Below are 19827 nucleotides of genomic sequence, written 5' to 3' on the forward strand. Positions count from 1 at the left end.
GAGCCTTGCGGCAGGCGTCGTGGCGCTCGTCAGAGTTTTGGTTTCGCGTCGGTCGGCGTCCCGCCAGCAACCCCGACCCGCGAGCAGGGGCGAGGGCCCTTTCATAGCTGCGTGCAGCTCTCGTTATTATTCTTTTTCTGCTGCGAGATCGCGTTTTTGGGACCTTTTCCATCCCCAAAAACTCATGAAAATTGGAATATGCGTCAGAAGTGGCGAAAATTGCAATATTCTGTAGTGATTGGGCTCGGGTGCACCAGCGGGCTCGATAGCGCCCCCTATAGAAAGCAGGTTTCCAGAAAAAGTTACTTCGATCTTCACGAAATTTAAGTATGTCATTGCTCACATCTTCAATGGCACATTAAATATTTTTGAGATTTTTTCGGCCAACAGGAAGTCAGCCACGTTGGACTTCCTGCGTGATTTTAAAATTTACGAACACATTTTTGAGGACTTTAGGATGCACCAAATCTCATGAAACTTTACACGCACATCCAAACAGGTAATCCCTTTGATTCAGTGGTGAATTTTTTTTTGGGCGTGGCATGTTGGCTCTCTAGCGCCCCCTTATGTCCTTTTTGCCTTTGAACATCCATTCGTATACCTTGGCATACTCGTAGACGCATGAAATTTGGCAACATGATAGACACCTGTGAACTTTATGTAACTGCATAGCCATTAGGCTCAGTTTGTTTTTATACGGCTCTATAGCGCCCCCTAACGCGTTGAAATTTTAACTTTGTCAAAGTTGATCCGATATTCACGAAATTTGGTATGCATATCCCACTCATCATTTGAAACATATTCCTCATTGGGTTTCATTAGCCCCGCCCACCCAGAAGTCGGCCATATTGGATTTTATGTACGATTTTCCCAATTTTTTCGTTTTATTGGCCGCGTACTTTAACGAACTCCTCCTACAGATTTGATCATATCGATTTGAAATTTGGTCAGGACCATCTCAAGACCTCGAGGATGAAAAGTTATTAAAATGGTGAGTGTTCACTTAACGAGCGGACCGTGGCGTGGCGGCCATTTTGAGCCATTCGCCAGTTATTGGAACTCAACTGTTCATAGTCCGATCTGCCCCAGATTTCTCAGGTATGATGGTGGTACAGTCTTGAGGACATGTATATGAAAAATTATACTCATAGCCCCGCCCTAAGACGTTAGCCCCGCCCCCTTTCATATCTCATGAACCGTTTATAGTAGAGTCTTGTGGGATGTATCATATCACTCAGCAGAGAGTGGGTTAACCCTAACTCAACTGTACATAGTCCGATCTGCCCCAGATTTCTCAGGTATGATGGTGGTACAGTCTTGAGGACATGTATATGAAAAATTATACTCATAGCCCCGCCCTAAGACGTTAGCCCCGCCCCCTTTCATATCTCATGAACCGTTTATAGTACAGGCTTATGGGAGGTGTCATATCACTCAGCAGAGAGTTCCTGTTTTATTCGTTAAGGGTAGCCCCGCCCCCTACACATTAGCCCCGCCCCCTTTCATAACTCATGAACCGTTTGTCGTAGAGTCTTGCGGGAGGTGTCATATCACTCAGCAGAGAGTTCCTGTTTTATTGGTTAAGGGTAGCCCCGCCCCCTACACATTAGCCCCGCCCCCTTTCATAACTCATGAACCGTTTGTCGTACAGGCTTATGGGGGGTGTTATATCACTCTGCAGAGAGTTCCTGTTTTATTGGTTAAGGGTAGCCCCGCCCCCTACACATTAGCTCCGCCCCCTTTCATAACTCATGAACCGTTTGTCGTAGAGTCTTGCGGGAGGTGTCATATCACTCAGCAGAGAGTGCCTGTTTCATTGGTAAATGTTATGCCCGCCCCCTACACATTAGCCCCGCCCCCTTTCATATCTCATGAACCGTTTGTAGTAGAGTCTTGTGGGATGTGTCATATCACTCAGCAGAGAGTGCCTGTTTCATTGGTGAATGTTATGCCCGCCCCCTACACATTAGCCCCGCCCCCTTTCATATCTCATGAACCGTTTGTAGTAGAGTCTTGTGGGATGTGTCATATCACTCAGCAGAGAGTGCCTGTTTCATTGGTGAATGTTATGCCCGCCCCCTACACATTAGCCACGCCCCCCTTCATAACTCGTGAACCGCTTGTCGTAGAGTCTTGTGGGAAGTGTCATATAACTCAGCAGAGAGTTCCTGTTTCATTGGTGAATGTTATGCCCGCCCCCTACACATTAGCCACGCCCCCCTTCATAACTCGTGAACCGCTTGTCGTAGAGCCTTGCGGCAGGCGTCGTGGCGCTCGTCAGAGTTTCGGTTTCGCGACGGTCGGCGTCCCGCCAGCAACCCCGACCCGCGAGCAGGGGCAAGGGCCCTTTCATAGCTGCGTGCAGCTCTCGTTATTATTATTATTTGTTGTCTGCCGAATAGGCGCAATTTGCCGTGAGCTGGAATGAGCGAGAAACATGAAACTTGGCACACTAACTGGAAATGATGTGCAGCTGCTTCTCAAGAACTATGACCCCAATCGACCACATGGTGGCGCTGTAATTAACGCCCAAACATGCGATTTTGGCAAGGCCACGCCCCGCACACCGTAAGTCCGATTGACTTGAAACTTGACACACATGTGCAGCTCCGTGTGATCTACAATAAAGCCTCTGGGACCACCAAAGTCCGCCTAACTAGATTTTCCGCCATATTGGATTTTTTGAAAAACACATTTTTGACATCTCCTCCTAAACCGTTGGTCCGATTTCTACCAAATTTTCTGCGGATCATCATTGGACTAATGTCATCTAACGTTGCATAAAGCGTGTTGATACCTCATTGCGTTATGAATCTGTTGACCAACGAACTTTTCAATGGGAGGAGCTTAGCAGGAAATTGGCCATAATTCATGGACCATTAATCCAATCATCACAAATCTTGGTAGATATCTTCAGTACGTGTTTGGGAATAGGCGTACCAAAGCATTTTCTGCTTGACCCATAGGGGGCGCCAAAACTGTCAAAAACTTATATCGCAAGATCCGGTGGACAGAATTTTATCAAATTTGATGCACATACTCTGGGGGCAAGTATTAACCAAGATCTGAAGTGTGATATTGATCGGTGCATGTGGGCGTGGCCTATTCAGCATTTTATGCTAAATTATGCCTTTGCTCAATTTGCTGTGAGCTGGAACGAGCTAGAGACATGAAACTTGGTACCATAACTGTACATGATGTCATAATTCTTCACATAAAATATGAAAACAATTGGCCACATGGTGGCGCTATAAAATTTTTCACGGCCAGCCCCCTCACACCATAAGTCCCATCGATTAGAAATTTGACAGACATGTGCTGCTGAATGTGATCTACAAAAAAGTCTCTTGGACCATGACAGTCCACTGACTAGATTTTCTGCCATGTTGAATTCTTTGAAAAACACATTTTTGACATCTCCTCCTAAACCGTAGGTCTGGTTGCTGGCATATTTTCTGCGAATCATTATTGGACCAGGCTCATCAAAAGTTGCATAAAGCTTGTTGATATGTCATTGTGTTGTGAAGATATTGACCAATTCATTTTTAAGGGGCGGGCTCAGCACATCAATAGACCTAACTTCACAAGCCTTTGGCCCATCGTCTCCAAATTTGCAGTATATGTTCACAAGAGTAGCTGAAACATTCGCTGAAAGTTTCATTTAAATTGGCCACTAGGGGGGCGCTTTGAGCGCGAAAGGCTATAACCCGCGAAATGCCGCTTGCGGCTTTAATTTTTATAGAAACCACATCTCCGCCGTCTCTGCCCCTGCTGTCCTCCCCAACTGGAGCTCGCACTGGACCTGTGAAGACTGGTGGGTGGGTATTTGAGTTGGACCACAAGCGCTGGCCAGCCCCTATGAAGCAGGTTATTGACAACCTGCTGAACAAACACCGTGGGCAGAAGGACATGCTCAAGCTTTTGGACCAGGACTATGCTGCTCTAGTTCACAACTCCTGTACAGACCCAAACAGCATGCTCCACCCAACTACCAAACTCCATATTTCACAGTACATAAAGCACCTCATCAAATTATTAAACACCAGCCCCGAAAAACTGCGAGAGGCAGGAACTCTGGCACTCTCTGTCAGAGGGCAGTGAGACTACCACTGTGCCGGTTGTTAGCATGCCTGTTGCAGTTTTTAACCCACCTTCACCTGTTCAGACCCTTGCCACACCTCTAACGCAAGCGTCTATTGAGAAAATAGTTCACAACATCATGTGGAAGCAACAGCAGCACCAACACCAGCCTCAGCAACAACAACCAGAGCAAAAGAAGGCACACACAAAAACGTGTCCTTCCTGTGGCCAGCCAAAGTCGAAATATGAGAATGATGGTTCTTCCATCCACTTCTTCTTCCAGCAAGGTCCTGTCAGATATTTCTACTGCTCCACAAAAGTTTTCAAAGCTTATGGTGCTGAAGGTCTGACAAACCCCAAAATGCCCTTTCAAGACTTTGCAGCGATAAAGTTCTTTCAGCAGGAACTGGACGCAACAAAAAAAAGGGTGGAGGAGCGAGGACAGCAGAAGAGGAAAAGGACTGACTCCCAGCAGACAGGTCGCAAGTGTCGGTTCTGTAAGATGGAACTGAAGCAGGGCCCAAACAGTCCTCACATTCACACTGGATTCCCTGGAATAGCAGGGAAGTACATTTACTGCCCTGCTAAAGTCTTTTCCTACTACAAAGATCAGGGCATGGAGAAGGAGATGACCTGGAAGGAGTTCTGCTTTTTATGAGACTGAAAAAAAGAGATGGGAGATTGAAAGGGGAAAATGAGAGACAGGGAGGGGGAGTGTTTTGCCATGTTTTAGTCATTTTAATAATTATATTACACCACACACACAGCTCGCAACACTGTGTAATCTGGCTCACTGGCCCCGTCTGCTGCTCTCTCCTGGGCTGTTTTCGAAACCGCATACTATACTAGTAGTACGTACTGATTTGGCCAAAATGTAGTATGTAGTATGCAGTATGCAAACAAAAGCAAAATCTCCAGTATGCCAGAAATACCCGGATGACGTACTGATTTGGAAAAATTCTTCAGTATGCATCGGACCAGTCTAGCTCGCCTACTGTATCCCACAATGCAAAGCGGCGGAACAGCACAGGCTACGGGTATAAAAACAGCAGCCAAAAGCTGCTCTTTTTTTACGTTTTCTGTAGCCATTTCAACACTAAATTCACTTCTGAAAGTTTTTGAGGCGAGAAATCAACTGTGTAGATTATTAATATCGGCAGTTTTACGAAGTTAGATGGCGAATCGAACATTTGTTCCACCGTTGTCGGAGTTTAGAAGCTCCACAGAATACCGTGACAGCCAGCGAGCGCCTGCCCGGGTCGCTGCCAGCAAGCCGGGTAGTCACGCTCAGAAACCGCTATGAGCTGCTGGAGCTCTCTAGAGTCTGTAGACGAGAGGCTTTGATTTCCTTGTTGACGGATAGTTTGTTTAAATATCACAACACAGATGTCCATTATAAATTAACAGGAACCTGTGTTTATTTGCCTTTTTTCGAGTTAAAAAGCTCCACAATCACCCGCGGGCGTAGCTCGCTGGAGAGCCGGCCAGTGACGCTCACAGAGCGGCTGCAGAGCAGCAGAGTGGCGAGAGAAGATGAGAGGAGAGGAAGAGGAGAGAGAAGAGGAGAGGAGAGAGAAGAGGAGAGGGAAAGAGCAGCTTCTGACAGGGCAGAGCGGTTCCTGATGAGACAACATGACACTTTTTTAACATTTCTCTAATATCTGTAGGGAGATCAGTCCTTTTGCTCTAACTGAAAAAGCAGTTTGAGTAAAGTAAACGTTGTGGATGAATGTTTTATATTTCCCGTCTCTCCTCGTTGATGATCCTGTTTGTCGGACTTCTTTATGAGCTGTCAGAATAAATAGTTTAAACCTGCAGTATCTTATAAAGTAAACAAGCACAACATAAACAACAAAATCAAAGTTGTATTTTTTGATAATATTGTAATAGTGGTACAAGTTAGTTTTGTTGTCCTGTGCTTTAAGAGCTGGTTTGAAGGCTTAAGCCTCGTCTAGCATACTGCTAAATACATCACTTTAACTGTCACATACTGCATACTACTGAGGAACGCAGTATACAGTATGTACTGTATACTGCATACTGCGCTCCTCAGTAGTATGCAGTATGCGGTTTCGAAAACAGCCCTGGTCTCTTAACCACCCGGACCTGATGGCTGATTGGGCGCAGCCGTGTACAAATATTCCCCACAGCTGCATGATGGGGGAGGCGTTACCTGAAGAGACAGAGGAGAGAGCAGAAACACACAAAACAACATTAATATATTTATTTTACATATTATTTTGTGTTGAATATTTACTGTCACGGTTGTGTTTAATATACATTTCATTCACTAATGTCTACATGTCTCATTAATAAATGAATAATTTATAGTCAACAGTAAGTCTTTAATTGAAATAATTAAGTAATTGAAATTTAAATGTAACACATAGTAAGAAAACTCTGTAATATAATTGGTTAATAGTACTAGTACACATACAGCCTGTTTCCCAGTAAGAAAGAGGAAACACTATAGTTTCAATTCTATGTTAAAGGTCTCATATTATGCTCATTTCCAGGTTCATAGATGTATTTTAATGTTGCACTAGAACATTTTTACATGCTGCAATGTTCAAAAAACCCTTTATTCTTCTCATACTGCAGCCTAAGTCTACCTGCCTCAAAGCCTAATTCAGCCTCTGTCTGAATACCCCTGATTCACAGCCTGTCTCCTCCCACTCTGCTCTGATTGGTCAGCGTTTTCTGTCAATCAAACGTCCTCAACAACACAGCGCCACAGCGCTCATGGCCTGAGTGCAGGGAGAGAGAAGCAGAAGAGTAAAATAAACTACTTTTAAGGTTATAAACCAGAAACTTCACCCAGCGCACGTTACCGGAGGAATCTGATCAGAAATCGGCAACAAATGATGAACATCTGCGGTCCAGATTCCAGGTTTTCCTGACGGTTTTTCTCAGGTACATAATGCTATTTATAGCTCTGTTAGTTAGCTCAGTGTTTACCTTATGCATCAACTCTGTAAACCGTAAACATACACTCTGCTTTACAGATCCATCTGTGAGAAATGACCGACAGAATCATCCCAGAGGAGAGCAGACAGCTGAGAGCAGATAGCTGAGAGCAGATAGCTGTGAGCAGATGGGAGATACAGAGCTAACCCGTTAGCATGTAGCTACATGCTAACGGGTTAGCTACATGCTACCGCTATGAGACGGTGTGTAACCACAGCGACCATCAGGGTGGAAAATAGAAGATGTGAAACAGTAGTCAGTTCATTATTTCTGCTAAAAGACACCTGATAAATGAATGGAAGATCAGAGTAATGGTATATTATTTACAGTAGGAGCTGTCTCTGTGTTACCATGACTACAGACCACCGGAGCTTAGCTTATCATAGTTTACCAGAGCTGAAGACTTTCTCCTGTACCATGTCACATAACTAACAGGTGAGATGATTACAAATGCTGTGAATAATTAATATTGTCATCTGTCTACTCAAATAAAGTTTGACTGTGAAACAGAAATGTGTTGTGTTGCTTACAGTCACTATTTACTACCTGTACTCTTCTACATGCATGACATCAAATATATATAATATATAAATATCAGCTGTTTAAACATTGTAATTACATAAAGCCTTTGTGAAAGAACATGTTATATTTAGATGATGGGAGTACATGAAGCCTGTTCTGGTTCTTGCAGACTAACAGTAGGAGCTACTTTGCTCAAGTTCGGTTGAGGAGGAGAGACAGTGGGCGGGGTCAGCTACTGAAGGTTCTCTCTGGTTCGACCAGGAAACCCTTACATGGCTTGCAATTCTCTAATGACGTCAGAAGAGATGGAAAAGCTGCGAAGTGATTTCCAACACCCATTTCCGGACAAACGGAGCAGGAGAAAAAGAGAGAGGATGGTCTTTTATGATACTATGGTGGCCTGTAGACACACTGGGGACAGATATTGATGTTTAAAAGACATGGAAAAGTGCATTTTGCATAATAGGTGACCTTTAAAACTTTTTTATCAATCACTTTTTATATACCTGGTCTTTGATGGTACTGCATCCCTCTCACCACCCCTACTTCCCGCATCCATGCTATTGCATGAATAATAGTAATAGATAAATACATAGGCCTATATTTAAAACAATATCTGCATTATTTGAATAGTCTCAAACTGCCGTGGACTTGCTTGATACTTTTATACTTATATTTATACTTATATATTCTAAGTATAAATGTATAAGTACCTGTTTCAACCTCTGTAGCAGCAGTGCTTTATGCAAAAAAAGTGAATGCAAAGCCCTGTGTTGAATATCTATTGTTCATTTTAGTATGGGAAGTCTTGCATACCATAATATTACTTCAAAGTGTGTTTGTATGTACAACACTGCTAGCTGCCTTTCTCTAATGTGAATCTCAACACTTGGATACAACACTTTTTGATATCTGAAGTTGGTTCAAAGGATTAAGAAATAAAACGTTCTGACTTCAACTCTTTGTATCGATGGCGTGGAAATCAAACCTCTTCTATCTCCCCAAATCTTACTCTGTTTCATCTTCTAGCACTCCTTTTCCATGATTGTCTTGTGGCCAAATGGATAATGAAAAGCCCTGAAGCTAAGCTGAAGCCAACTATTGAATTTTTGTAATGTTGTCAATGTTGGAATTGACGCTCTCTCTACTGCAATGCTATCACTATATGTTGCTTTAGTTAAGAATATAACCCAAAATGTTACTCCCACAATAACAGCCGACTTTGACCTGATTTGAAGGATAAGGGAGTTCAACAGAACTATGAGGTCCCGGAGCAGTGCACTTACACTGGTGTTGCCCTTTACGGATGTTGTCTCAGCAGTGGAGTGGCAGCGATGCTGCAGGCTTGTGGAGAAATGTCAGGTTTTTTTTCTCTGTTCTGCACTCAGAAATCTCTCTCATCTCTCTCAAGCCTTGACAACAGTTATGTAGTCTGGAATTAAATGGTGGGTAAACCATCAACAGGAGCAAAAATCAATTATTCATAAAAGAGTGTTTTGTAAAAGTACATGGATTTGAATAAGTGAGAGAAAGCATGTGTGCAAGTGCATGTTACCAGAGCGTGGTGGTGGTGTGTGTTCATGTGTCCATCAGACCATGTAGATGACAGTGCTTGCATGTATTCATGTGGTCATTTTCTCTGCACCATTAATAACGTCATTGCTGTCACAATTAAAACATTTTGGTCTTTGGTACCGTCCTGGAGCAGATACAGCCCAGCTGTCAAATATGGAAGAATTCATTATGTGAAGAGAAACAAATGGAGCGTAGCGTTAGTTCAGCAGCTGATCTTAAGCCAGCCCAGCTGATGGATCATCTGATTCCCCTTTGTGCATTCATTGGTAAATCTCATACAGGGCGCCTTATTTAAGCTGCTTCAGAACGACCAGATTATCTGAGTACACACTTCAATTTACCCTGCTGCTCGTCATGTCCATTGCCGTCCATGATGAGGACCCATGGCTGGACGACTGCGTCATAGAGTCACAGCATCAGCAATCCGAGGCAGAGGAAGCCATTGGCGAAGAGACCCCGGTCCCTATGCGCCGGAGCTCTCTTCTGGCAAGTAGACATTCGAGTTCTACTCCCAGCATTAGTGAATGACCAGTGCCCAGGCTCCTGGAAGTCCTGTTTGAAAACCATATCACAGCTACAGCCGCTGCACCGCCCTCCAAAAGAGCTCGAGCCCCAGCCCCAGCAGCTGGCAACATGGACCGAGAGGATAACCCCATCCTGTCAGCCTTATCCAGCATCTAGTCATCGCTCACCAATATGAACTCCAGAATCCAAGCCCTGGACCCCGTTTCGGCATCCCCAGCAAGCCGGGTTCTACCCAACACGGCCAGCCCTTCCACCCACCGTGCCACCAACATGGTGAAAAAAACAAAAAACACACATGATCAGGCATAAATCTCACAATCTTGTGGCTTATTGTTGCAAATATTAACATCACTACCTCCAAGAAAGTGCAGCTCAGAGCTGCTTCCACAGCTTTTCAGAAAATGCAACAACACAGAGGATGTTCTGTAGAAAACAATGAAAATCTGTGAGCCAAAGATTCAGAAAAAAAGCCTTGTGTTTTGCAGGGAAAGCTTTGTCCAAAAAAAAAGCTCCAGATGATGGCGGTTGAAAAATTGTGAAAATGTGCATTTGAATGTTGGACTAAACTGGCCCACACGCAACAGTCCCCTTTAACAAACCTGTGCTAGTGTAGACCTTTAAATGTGTATCTGTGGGGGGCGCTGTGGAGCCACGAACCAAGATGGCAGCTTAACGTGGAGGCTCGTACAGCTTTGCACTAAATGACTTAAAACCCTAATTTACCAATACCAACTGAACTGGGACTATGTCCAAAAAGACTACGACTAAAGACTGTGATATCTTCACCCGAAAACGCGGCTCCAAAAAGACGAAAACTGACATTACATCCGAGCTACACGAGGAAGCTAACGCTAGCGGCATGGCAGACTTGGCGGCGGTGCTGGCTGAACTGAAGTCACTTCACTCTGAGTTTGGAAGTTTTGAATCCAAACTGGACAGTATAGATGCCCGTCTGGGTAAAGTGGCCAGCTCTGTCGCTGCACTGGAAAACAATATGACGGAGGTGAAGCGCGACATCGCTTCCACTGCCACACGGATGGAAGAGGCTGAAAACCGGATAATGTCAACAGAGGAGCACCTGGACAAGAACCAGACTGAACTCACCAACGCCATGAAACGAATCGCCTACCTGGAATCAAAAACTGACGACCTGGAGAACCGGAGCCGAAGGAAGAATTTACGTCCGTTTGGTCTACGGGAGGGCGCTGAAGGTAACCAGCCTCTGCTGGAGTTCATACAGAACATGCTACCGCGCTGGCTGGAGCTAGACACCGGGAAAACCTTCACCCTAGAGCGCGTCCACCGAACCCTAGCACCTCCGAAACCAAACCAGGACAGAGCAGTTATCATCCGGTTCCTGAAATTTCAAGATCGGGAGTTTGTTTTCCGCTACATTAAACAGCGTAACATCATGTGTGAGGGAAACAGACTTTTCTTCGCCCAGGACCTCTCAGCTGAGACCATGCGACAGCGGCATGAGTTCAACACAATCAGAAAAGTGTTTGTTGATAAAGGAATTTTCCACAGATTCCAGCTTAATCCATGCAAGATCCGGATCCTCCACAACGGGAAAATACACCTCTTTTCATCCCCAAAAGAGGCCGAGGATTTCCACCGCGGACATGTCTGAGAGGTCTGATTAAAGCAGCGGTGAGAATTAATTATTTTCCGACTTTTTAGTCGGAGTATCAGTTGATACTGATTGTTTAAGAGATATAAGTCTACACGAAACGAGTCCCAGAAGACTGTTATTTTATTTATTTATTTTTTCCTTATATTTATTTTACTAGAACGGCCACTCCATCCTTTTTTATTCTTGATAATATTGTAGTCAAGACGCTGTTTATGCTGCCAGAACTGTTTTTGTTTCTGTGTTCGTTTTTATTGGAACTTTATTTCCACTGAGGTGGGACTACATGGACCTGAATGGACACTTCTAATAGGTAATACTGGCATACAACTCAGTGGCTATTTTAATTTCAATTTTCAATCTTTTTTTTGGTTTTCTTTCTTTTCAATATTACATGGGTTGAGTATATCATTTTCTAAGTTACAATGAGGTGCATGGTTGACGGACACCACTATTTGCCTTTGGAGTAGGGTTTACATAGTTTAGCTGCTCCTCCACAGAGTGGATCAGCACAAGCCCTTGTGTTTTGTTCTGAGTAAGGGAGGTGAATTTAAGTGTTAATGTGTAAATGTATGGGGATTATTTTTGTTTTTGTTTTTTTGTTTTCTGTCTTTTCGTATGTCATGCACTCAACATAGCAGTAATGTCTCTTACTTCTTTTCCTTGTGTAATCAGTGTGTATTATGGAACAGAGGAACACTCAGAGTATCTTTAATATAAAAGCCACGAGCTGGAATGTCAGGGGACTAAGGAAGTTAACCAAATTGAAACAGGTTATAAACCGGATCAAGCAACTTAAATCAAAAATAGTTTTTCTTCAGGAGTCCCATCTGACCATTTCAGATATTAAATTGGTACAGAATAGATGGCCTGGTCAAGTAATATATTCGTCATATAACAATTATGCTAGAGGTGTACTGATACTTATCCATAGGTCAATACCATTTCAAACTATGAAAACTATCCAAGACACAGCTGGAAGATATGTTATTATTCAAGGCAGTATCCTGTCTCTCACATTAAACCTAGTCAGTGTATACGGGCCAAATGAGGACAATCCTAAATTTTTTGAAGATCTCTTCCTTACTGTGTCCACTTTACGTGGCTCTTATATCATTGGAGGAGACTTTAATTGCACTATAAACCTAGCCTTGGATCGCTCTACAGGCGTTGATATCTATAAGTCGCAAACTAGAAAATTAATTAAGCAATACATAGTGGATATAAATTTGGTTGAAGTATGGAGAGAACAGAATCCTAGCAAAATAGAATATTCGTGTCACTCGGGTACATGTAAATCTCGTTCTCGTATTGATTACTTTCTTGTCTCGAGAGAGCTTTTATTGAAGATTAAAAGTTGCTGGTACGATTGTATATAAGTTAACCATGCTGCGACCATGCTGCTGTCTCGTTAAATATTCACATAGACAAACTTATTCACAGTCCCCCCAACTGGCGGTTCCAGGTAAGATGGTTACAGAACCCGGACTTTGTTAAACTCATGGAAACAAAGATAGATAACTATTTTGAGTTAACCCTCCTGTTGTCCTCGGGTCAAATTTGACCCGTTTTCAAACTTCATTTTATCATAAATATGGATTTCTTTCACGTAATTGCCCCAAAATTACATGGGTTGTTCCTTTCTATGGTCTTTGAATAAAATACCCATAATGCAACGAAAATAGTGGTCATTAATTTTTTTTGCAATTTTGTAACACCTGTTGTCTTCCCGGGTCAATTTTGACCCGGTGGTGCAATGTGTCATACTATTGTGTTTTTCAGCAACTAAACACACAGAAGCACAACCACACACATACACACACAGACACACACAACTTCAAAGCTACAGGTGTGTAAACATGTTCTTATAAGAACTTTGATGTGTGTAAACCTGATTTCATCAAAACTTTTCCCTACACGGGACCAGAACTTCCAGAAAACTCACTTGCATACACGCACACACATATGCAGACTTCAAAGTTACAGGTGCGTAAACGTGGGGTTATCACATATTTGATGTGCCTTTCCCTCCATTGGGACAAGACAACAACAAGAGGTTATAAATTCTGAGCTTTTGCAGCCTGTCACATTTTAGTCTGAGACAGCACGATGAAGAGGAGCTATACTGTATCGGAGGCCCTTGATTTAATTTGGAACCCTGTTGAGGAGGAGACAGACCAGGAGGAACCTGCAGAAGTGGAGGAAGATGTGTCAGAACCAGAGGACAACACGGAACATGATCCGGATTATGTTTCCACCACGGAGGAGTCTTCAAGTGATGAGGAAGAGGCACTTGCTGAGATGGAAGATGGATTCGAATCAAAGGACGGCAAATTGGTCTGGTCTTCCATCCCTCTCAGTGACAAACGACACATGTTGGGAGCAGAGAAAGAGAGGAACCCCCGGGGGCCAACAAGGTATGCAGTGTCTCGTATTGAATTCATAAAATCTACTTTTGAGCTGTTTCTGTCAGAAGAAATTTCAAATATTGTGCTGGACATGACAAACCTGGAGGGGCGTCGTGTGTACGGCAACAAGTGGAGTCAGATGGACAACATAGACTTACATGCATACCTAGGTCTATTGATTCTAGCTGGTGTATACAGATCCAGTAAGGAGGCTACAGCTAGTTTGTGGCATGCTACTATGCCACTGAAGATGTTCCACATGATTACGAGAGTGATTCGATTTGATGATCGGGACACAAGACCGGCACGCCGTCAACGGGACAAGCTTGCTGCCATTCGGGCTGTATGTGACAAGTGGGTGTGTCGCCTGCAGCTGTTGTACAACCCAGGCGCTGATGTCACCGTGGATGAGCGCCTGGTCCCCTTCAGAGGTCGCTGTGCCTTCAAACAGTACATGCCAAGTAAGCCAGGGAAATATGGCATAGAAATCTGGGCAGCATGCGATGCCAGGACCAGCTATGCATGGAACATGCAGGTATACACTGGCAAACCTGCTGATGGACAGCCAAAAAAGAATCAGGGCAAGCGTGTGGTGCTTGATATGACAGAAGGTCTCCGGGGTCAAACTATCACGTGTGACAATTTCTTCACATCCCATGCCCTTGGCCAGGAGCTGCTGAAGAAGAAGCTGACCATGGTGGGAACAGTGAGGAAGAATAAACCGGAGCTTCCAGCTGCACTGCTAGTGGCAAGAGACAGAGCTCGATTCTCATCAAAGTTTGCCTTCACTGAGACACATACTCTTGTGTCCTACCGTCCCAAAAAAAGGAAGAATGTGCTTCTGATGAGCAGTCATCACAGGGATACTGCTGTAAGCACAGGGGAAGAAAGAAAGCCTCAAATCATCCTGGACTACAACAGGAACAAAGGGGGAGTCGACAACCTTGACAAGGTATTGTACTTTTTCTTCATAAAATATTTACGGTCATTCATTCAAAGTGCAATGCATTGCATTTTTGTGTAAAAAAATAAGTATACATTTTCAAATGATGTATTGTTTGTTTCTTGTGTTGCAGGTTACAAGTGTGTACACCTGTAAAAGAATGACAGCCCGTTGGCCCCTGGTGATCTTTTTCAACATTCTCGACGTGTCTGCCTACAACTCGTTTGTACTGTGGAGTGAGATTGACCCGGCATGGAATCGGGGGAAGTTCCACAGGAGGAGGCTTTTCTTAGAGGAGCTTGGGAGAGAACTGGTGACACCTCTCATGAAACGACGCTAGGTTCTTCCCCGCACGCCAGCCTCTGCCAGCTTGGTTGTGGATGTTCAGCAGCAGGATGCACCCTCTACCTCTGCAGCAGCCCCCCCTCTTCCAGCTGCTCTTCCTGACCCATTGGCCACAAGAAAGAGGTGCAGATTCTGCCCTGGCAAGAGGGATGTCAAAACGGGCACCAGGTGCCAAAAATGCGATGCATATATTTGCAAAAAACACACCATTACGACCACACACTGCCACTCATGCAATTGAAGGCACACACACACGCACGCACACACACACACACACACACACACACAGGGAAGGTTCTTTTGTATTTTCTGTGTTCTGTTTTTATGATCCAAATGAACAGAAATTATTCTGAGAAGCTAATGTTTTGAAAAGTTGAGTTTTGTAAATAAATGTTGACTGTTCTTTGCAAATGAAGTTGCTTTGCTCTTTTTCTCTATGTTATTTGTGAATAAAATTGCTCTTTGATAATCCAAAATAATTCACAATTTCTTTATTTTACTCAAAAATTAGGTATATTTTCATATAAATGAGGTTTATTGACCATAAATTCTAAAAATAAGTGTAAAACTTGTGGTAATGAGTTGGAATGAAGTTGGCTAAAAAGGTGTAACACAGAATTGGGTGATAATTTATAGTGTATGCTTTATAAACAGTCAAACCAGACCGGGTCAATTTTGACCCGGGAGGACAATAGGTGTCACTATTTGCTGCCATTCAAAAAATGTAAATGTTTTCAAAAATGTTTTTTGACTAAACTTTGACATATATCAGCCTGTGATAATCCATCAACATTATGTTACTCTGATAATAACTATAGTCAAAATTCTGCTTTTTTTAATTCAAAAATTAGGTATATTTTCATAAAAAATAGATTTATTGACCATAAATTCTAAAAATAAGTGTAACACTTGTTGGAATGAAGTTGGCTAAAAAGGTGAAACACAAAATTGGGTGATAATTTATAGTTTATGCTTCATAAACAGTCAAACCAGACCGGGTCAATTTTGACCCGGGAGGACAATAGGTGTCACTATTTGCTGCCATTCAAAAAATTTAAATGGTTTCAAAAATTTTTTTTTTCTAAACTTTGACATATACCAGCCTGTGATAATCCATCAACATTGTGTTACTCTGATAATAACTATAGTCAAAATTCTGCTTTTTTTAAATTAAAAAAATAGGTATATTTTCATAAAAATTAGATTTATTGACCATAAATTCTAAAAATAAGTGTAAAACTTGTGGTAATGAGTTGGAATGAAGTTGGCTAAAAAGGTGTAACACAAAATTGGGTGATAATTTATAGTTTATGCTTCATAAACAGTCAAACAAAACCGGGTCAATTTTGACCCGGGAGGACAAAAGTTGCATGGTCGACGGGAAGACAATAGGAGGGTTAAATACAGATCAAACTAGTGCCAGCACGAGATGGGAGGCATTCAAAGCATACATTAGAGGAGAAATTATTAGTTACACAAGCTCCAAGGCTAAACAACAAAAAATAAAGATGGAAACTTTGGAAAAACAAATTAAATCTTTAGAGATAGATCTCAATGAAGGGGACGATCCAACAAAACAAAGAGATCTGCTACTTTTTAGAGCCAAATATAATAAATTGTCTGCAGATATAGCTGCAAAAAGTTTAATGTGGCTGAAGCAATCCTATTATGATCAAGGGGAAAAAGCTGGGAAACTTTTGGCATGGAGAATAAAAAAAATACAATCTGATAGAGCAATTAACAGTGTAATAACCTCTTCGGGAAGCCTAACAGTGGACCCATTGGAAATTAATAACAGTTTTAGGGAATTTTATGAAAATTTATATACATCGGAATGCCCCCAAATTTCAGAAGAAAGGGACATCTTTCTTGATCAGTTGCAATTTCAGACACTGACAGAAGATGCAAAGAAGGAGTTAGACAGTGGTTTAACAATTGAAGAGCTATCACAGGCTATCAGAAATATTAATAGTGGCAAAGTGCCAGGGCCTGATGGCCTACCAATTGGATTTTACAAAACATTTCAAGTAAAACTTTTAGCTCCACTCTTGAATATGTATGACGAATCCTATAGAAATGGAACTCTTCCACCCTCTTTAAGGCTGGCGCTGATAACGCTAATCTTGAAACCAGGGAAACCTTCTACAGAGTGTTCCTCATTCCGGCCAATAAGTTTAATTGGAGCTGACACAAAAATACTTTGTAAAGCCCTAGCAAGGAGATTGGTTCTGGTTATAACATTAACAATTCCAAATCATCAATACTATTTTTGAAAAAAGAAGAAAGACTAAACCCAGTTATAAAAATCCCATTTGTTAATGCAAAGGAAGGATTCACATACCTCGGTGTTAAAATCACCCCCGAAATTAGAATGATTGTCCCAACAAATTATGACCCACTAGTGTGTGAAGTGGAGAAGACACTGGATCGATGGATGACAATGCCCATATCAATGGTTGGCCGTATAAACATGATCAAAATGAATATAATGCCAAAGTTTCTGTACCTCTTTCAATCACTCAATCCCATTACCAAAGTCATTTTTTGATAAGCTTAATAGTACTTTTGGTAAATTCATTTGGAATAACAAAAAATCTAGGCTGAGACTTAGGTTGCTATACCTGCCTTATGAAAGGGGAGGGCTGCGGCTCCCAAATCTGAAATTGTATTACTGGTCAGCTCAGTTACGCTCTGCAATGTTCTATTTTTCAATGGAGGCTCTTCCAGCCTGGGTGAATATTGAGCAGGCATCAACACCAAACCTTCCATTAAAACTGTATTTATACTCTGCAGATCCCAAAAATCTGAAACAAACAACGGAAAACCCTTTCCTTAAAAATACTATTGACATTTGGTATAAAGCACATCAGCATATTGGGGATACCCCGCCGATTTCTCGCTTCTCCCCCATATGGGGCAATGTATACTTTAAGGCAGGAAGGGCAGATGGTGGTTTCAGAATTTGGGCAGAAACTGGTTTGCAGAAAATAGAGGATCTTTATATTGATGGTAACCTTCTTACATTTGATCAGCTGTGTCAGATATATTACATCCCTAAAAAACACTTTTATAAATATTTACAGCTGAAACATTTTATATTATCAAAACATAAGTTCATAATATCTGAACCACCACTATCACATCTTGAAAACCTGATACTTCTGAATTTAAATGGGAGGAGTCAGATTTCTTTATTTTACGTGGCTTTGATGTCATATGATAAGGGGTCTACGATTGACAGGCTGGAGGCATGGAGACTGGATATTCAAGAGGACATACAAGAGTCTGATTGGGAACTTGCATGTTTAAAGGCCCAAAAACAATCAATCAATACGAGAATGAAACTATTACAATACAAATGGTTAATGAGAACTTACATTACCCCGGCCAAACTGAACCAATGGTCCCCTGGCATTCCAGACACTTGTACTAAATGTTTAGAAGGAAGGGGTACTCTGTTTCACGGTGTATGGGACTGTCCGAAATTAAAAAAATACTGGGAAACAATTGTTCAGAATATATCTGAGATTGTTGGAGTGAAGGTGCCTCACCAAGCAAAGATATGTATACTAGGTATATATCCAGATAACTTTATTGTTAGCTCAAAACAGTTAATTTTAATTAACTTTGGACTCCTGCAGGCCAGGAGAATGATAGCTTTGTCTTGGAAAAAAATGGATTTATCTCCGATACATGTATGGGTGAGGGAGATGGCATCTTGTGTTGTACTGGAGAGACTTACATACATAACCAGAGGAAAAGCAGCAGACTTTGAAAATATTTGGAAACCTTTGGAGTTTCTTGGACGTCAGGGGGCACAGTCAAATTAAAACTGCTGTGGGTTGTTGAGTGCTGTTGTTGAAATTGTTGTTGTTTTTTTTTTTTTTTTTTTGTCTTATCTTTTATTTTCTTTGTTTTCTTTGTTGGATAAGTGAAACATGAAATGTCATGTCTCGTTTTCTTTGAAATTCTGACTAAACATTTCATTTTATAATTTAATAATTAATATTGTTAGTCTGTCTGTATGTGTATATATGTATATATGTCTATATGTAAATTCAATAAAAATATTGTTTTAAAAAAAAAAAAATGTGTATCTGTTGTGTTATTTCTGAAAAGAAAAACAATAAATATAATTTTTACAAAAAAATAAGTGTTTTATTTGTTCTACTAAAATTAATTGAACAAATCAATAAATCTCTCTCTCTCTCTCTCAATTCAATTCAATTCAAATGGCTTTATTGGCATGACGTAACACTGCACATGTTGCCAAAGCATATTCAAATGATGATTTTTTTTTTTACAATAATTACATTCATAAACATCGATTAAATAAAATAAAATACAAAATAATTTCAATCAATTAATTGGAACAATGATATAAACAGGAATGATACAAATTTACAAACAAACAAACAACAAGGTGCAGACAGCTGCCCCTGTCCCTGTCCCTCAGTTCATGTCCCTGTCCCTCAGTTGATGGCAGGCAGCAACATAGACTGCTACCAGCTCACAGGTCCTAGTGTCCTCCCTCAGTAGGACAGATAACTTGTCTTCACCTGTGAGCTGTAGAAAATGTTTAGTTCTGAAATAAATTTTTTTGAAATATATATCCCTGGGGCCTCATGTATAAAAGACTGCGCAGCTTTCACACTGGAAGATGGCGTACTCACAAAATTGGAAAAGTACGTACGCACAGAAATGTTCACATGTATAAAACCATGCGTACGCCTGTTCCTGCGCACCTTTCCTTTATACATCCCACTTGACGTGAAATTGAGCGCAGCTGCACGTGCCGCTTGGTCCGCCTTGTCTCCTCCCACTAATAAATA

Source organism: Sebastes fasciatus, chromosome 10 (genome assembly GCF_043250625.1).
Source record: "Sebastes fasciatus isolate fSebFas1 chromosome 10, fSebFas1.pri, whole genome shotgun sequence".
NCBI classification, from domain to species: domain Eukaryota; kingdom Metazoa; phylum Chordata; class Actinopteri; order Perciformes; family Sebastidae; genus Sebastes; species Sebastes fasciatus.